Below are 4,680 nucleotides of genomic sequence, written 5' to 3' on the forward strand. Positions count from 1 at the left end.
TCTGGTTTGGCTCAGTGGATAGAGTGTCAGCCTGTGGACTGAAGGGTCCCAGGTTCAATTCCAGTCAAGGGCACATGCCTGGGCTGTGGCCTTGACCCCCAATAGGGGGCATACAGGAGGCAGCTGATCAATGATTCTCTCTCACCATTGATGTTGCTATCTCTCTATTCCTTTCCTCTCCTCTATGAAATCAATAAAAATATTTTTAAGAGAAAAGTTGGTGTCACAATTAAAATTTTTAAGCCATTTATACATTTTTTAAATTTTAATCTGCATATCTTTGTGAGTTTTTTCTTCCAGAAAGACAGAATTAAAACAAAATACAGAACCAGAACTTTGAATTGCTAGATAAGAAAATGCTGAAAAAAATGTTTTCTAAAACAATAAAACATATTTAATAATAATGCTCTTATTAAACATATCAATATACCATCTAAAATAAAATACATTATATTTAAATATTAATGTATTTCCTAAGTCTATTTTTGAATGTTCTTTATAACATATAATACATTCATTCATTTATGAATATACATTGAACTGCACTAAAAATATTGATATTGGGAAGTGTATAGTCAAAAAACAGTTCGAGGAGCCTTGACGTGCAGGAAACCATTATAGCACTCACATGTTCTCTGGCTGTTTCTGCCACCCCCGCTCTTGCTTCAGGTGCACATTAAAAATCCAAAACCATGACGGCCTCCAAGTACTTCACAACCAATAAAAAAGGAGAAATCTTTGTATTAAAAGCTGAACTCAACAATGAAAAGAAAAGAGGAAGGAGACTGTGAAGAAAGTGACTGCTTTTATGACTGTAGGGAAGGATGTTAGCTTTCTTCTCCAGATGTAGCATATCTCTGCTTGATGAACTATGCCCAGTCAGCCAGACAAGGCCATCATGGCTGTCAACAGCTGTTGTGAAGGACTGTGAAGATCCCAATCCTCTAGTCCTGGCCCTGGCAGTCAGAACCTTGGGGTGCAACCGAGTGGACAAGATTACAGAATATCTCTGTGAGCCCCTCAGCAGTGCTTGAAAGACACAGATCCCCATGTTCAAAAAACAGCAGCAGTCTGTGTGGCAAAACTCCAAGATATCAATGCCCAAATCGTGGACCACCAGGAATTTCTGGATTCTCTGCAGGATCTCAGAGCAGATTCAAATCCAATAGTGATGGCTAGTGCTGTAGCTGTGTTACCTGAAATCAGTGAGTCTTACCCAAACAGCAACTTACTAGAACTGAACCCATTGAACATTAATAAGCTGCTGATAGCCCTGAATGAGTGCACTGAATGGGGACAGATTTTCTTCCTGCACTGCCTGTCTGATTACAACCCTAAAGATGACAGAGAGGCTCAGAGCATCCATGAGTGGGTAACTTCCAGCTATCTCATCCAACTCAGCAGTGATGCTTTCAGCAGTGAAAGTCCTAATGAAATTTCTAGAGTTATTATCCAACGACTCTGCTTATTGCCATCAGAAACACATGAGCTGGTTCAGCAGGTTTTGAGCTTGGCAACACGGGTTTCTGATCATTTTGAGCTTCAAGATATTTATTGGTGGCTTCTCTCAACGAACCCTATCAGAACCAAAGAAGTAGTCATATCTGATCTCTGAGGAGACAGATATTGAGCCAACTCTGCTGGGTGAGTGAATCCGCCACAGTGGTTCTTTGGCCACTGTGTACCACAAGCCTCCCAATGCTTTTGTGAAAGGAAGTCATGGAATTTATTGCAAACACTTGCCAATACATCATGGGAGCACTGATGCAGGTGACAGCCCTGTTGGCACCACCACTGCCACCAACCTGGAACAGCCTCAGATTATCCTCTCTCAAGGTGACCTTCTGGGTGACCTTTTAAACCTTGACCTTGGTCCCCCGGTCAACGTGCCAAGGTATCCTCTATGCAGGAAGGAGCTGTCGATCTCTTGAGAGGAGAACTAGATAGTCTGGTGGCATAATCCTTCATTCATCATTAGTGCCTAAACCTTTGCTCCTTCACCTACTGCTGCTGTGGTCAGCAGTGGTCTGAATGATCTATTTGAACTCAACAGGCATAGGCATGGCACCTGCTGGGTATATGGTTCCTGAGGCTGTCTGGCTGCCTGCAGTAAAGGATAAAGGCTTGGAGATTTCCAGAACATTTACTCATCGCCGAGGGCACATCTGTATGGAAATGAACTTCACCAACAAAGCTCTGCAGCACATGACAGACTTCACAATCCAGTTTAACAAGAATAGCATTGGTGTCGTCCCCAGCACTCCTCTGGCCATCCATTCCCACTGGTGCCAGACCAGAGCATTGATGTCTCCCTGCCTCTCAACACCTGGGCCCAGTCATGAAGACGGAACCTCTGAATAACCTGCAGGTGGCTGTGAAAGACAATATTAATGTCTTCTACTTCAGCCATCTCATCCCACTCAATGTTCATTTTGTAGAAGATGGCAAAATGGAGAGCCAAGTCTTCCTTGCAGCATGGAAGGATATTCCCAATGAAAATGAACTTCAGCTTCAGATTAAAGAATGTCGTTTAAAAGCTGATGTTATTTCCAGCAAGTTACAAAACAACATTTATACTATTGCCAAGGGGAATATGGAAGGGCATGCTGTACTAACGGCATTTGGATCTTGGCCAAGCTATGTAACCAGCCAGGAAATTCCAATTAGGTATAATTTATCCCCAAAATGTAGAGCTCCTGAAGTCTCTCAGTACATCTATCAGGTCTAAGACAGCATTTTGAAAAACTAATAGACTTGTCTGGTGCCTTTGGGCCACTTTGTGATTGCTCCAAGCCAAAAACTCTTAACTGGAAGAAATTGTTTCGCCATATAGAATCTGAACCCAAATACACTGAGGCCACCCACCAAGGTAGTGACTACTCTAACCTGTGCTAATATTAGGGCACAACCTACTAGGCAGTTTTAGCTTCCTGTGAACATTTGTAACCACTGCTTCACTCACTTCCCACCTCTTGCTACCTGCTGCTGCTGTCTGTCCTTACTTGTGGGCTTGTCCATACTGGGCAAATGAGTGTAGTTTAATATTTTGTAATTGAGAGCTCATTCCAAAGCAGAAAAAGCCCTAGCTTGTTTGGCTCAGTGGATAGTGTCATCCTGTGGACTGAAAAGTCCCAGGTTCGATTCTGGTCAAGGGCACATGCCCAGTTTGCGGGCTCGATCCTCAGCAACTGATCAATGATTCTCTCTCATCATTGATGTTTCTATCTCTCCTTCTCCCTTCCTCTCTGAAATCAATAAAAATAAAATATTTTTTAAAAAGCAAAAAAAAAATCAAAGCAAGAAAAAGTGTCACTAAAAAAAAAAAGGTTAGAGAACACAGCACTAACCTATGCTTCCTTCTCTCCAAAAGTTTAGTATTCTTAAACAATTATAATACTTTCATAACATTGGCTATTTTTAGCAAATTAGGTTAAATATTATTTATATTGTTTAAGTCTCTAAGTGTGTTGGAAGCAAGATTATATATTATATAATTTGATTATAATTAATTATTATATATTATATATTAATTTATTTATAACTATATATTAAATTACATATTATGTATTTTATTATATAATCAATTTAAAGCTGGTGCTTGAGAAAAATATGAGTTGGGTATCAATAAAGCGAATTGGTTTAAACAGCATTGCTAGTAAGATAACAAGAACAATAGCAAGATTTGAAATTTAAAAGCCTAAGCATGTAACCAATAACATTTGAAATGTATTTTGTTAATCATAGGTAAAAGTAAAAAAAATATCCTTCCTATTCCTGGAATTCCCAAACAGCTTCTCCAGATCGCCTCTGGTGTGCAGAACATTACTAAATTTTCTTTGTCCTTGTGGTATACAAGATGGCACAAAACTAAGTTTACAGTTGTTTGTATGGAAAATAATATAATCCTATCTAATAAAAGAGTAATATGCAAATTGACCATACCTCTGCTACACCCACAAGCCACGCCCACCAGCCAATCAAGAGCGAGTATGCAAATTAACCCAACCAAGATGGCTGTGGCCATGGAGAGAGCAGGAGGCTTGGGTTTCCCTGGCAATGGAGGAAGCCAAGCTTTCTGCCTTCCCTGGTGGGCCCAGGCCTCCACTCAAGGCTACAAAGTTTCAATTATAGAAGATAAATAAATCCCAACAAAAATGGCAGCAGCCATGGAGCTGGAGAGAGCAGGAGGCTTGAGTTGCCCCCGGCAATGGAGGAAGCCAAGCTTTCTGGCGGGCCCAGGCCTCCACTCAAGACTACAAAGTTTCAATTATAGAAGATAAATAAATCCCAACAAAAATGGCTGTGGCCACGGAGCAAGCAGGAGGCTTGGCTCCGCTCAAGGCTATGAAGTTTCAATTATAAAAGGTAAATAAATCCCGGATACCAGGGCCTCCGCTTGGGTTGCTGGGGGGCATGGCCAGCCTGCAAACCACCAGGCCCCTCACCCAGGCTGCACCACACCCCAAGGGAACCCCCACCCTGATCTGGGACACCCTTCAGGGCAAACCAGCCAGCCCCCATCCATGCACCAGGCCTCTATCCTATCTAATAAAAGAGTAATATGCAAATTGACCATCACTTCAACACACAAGATGGCTGCCCCCATGTGGTCAAAGATGAATGCCCCCATGTGGACACAAGATGGCCAGCAGGGTAGGGCAGTGGGAAGGGACCAGGTCT

The 4,680-nt window shown here is 41.9% G+C and overlaps 1 pseudogene across 1 annotated transcript; it reads left to right on the forward strand.

Moving 5' to 3' along the window:
- Positions 1-692: 692 nt before the first annotated feature.
- LOC308241235 (AP-2 complex subunit beta-like) lies at positions 693-2,749 on the forward strand (annotated as a pseudogene). Its single transcript has 2 exons — positions 693-1,444; positions 1,477-2,749. The product of its transcript is annotated as an AP-2 complex subunit beta-like (transcript).
- Positions 2,750-4,680: the final 1,931 nt, after the last annotated feature.

The sequence above is a fragment of the Plecotus auritus genome (genome assembly GCF_963455305.1).
Source record: "Plecotus auritus genome assembly, chromosome: 2".
NCBI classification, from domain to species: domain Eukaryota; kingdom Metazoa; phylum Chordata; class Mammalia; order Chiroptera; family Vespertilionidae; genus Plecotus; species Plecotus auritus.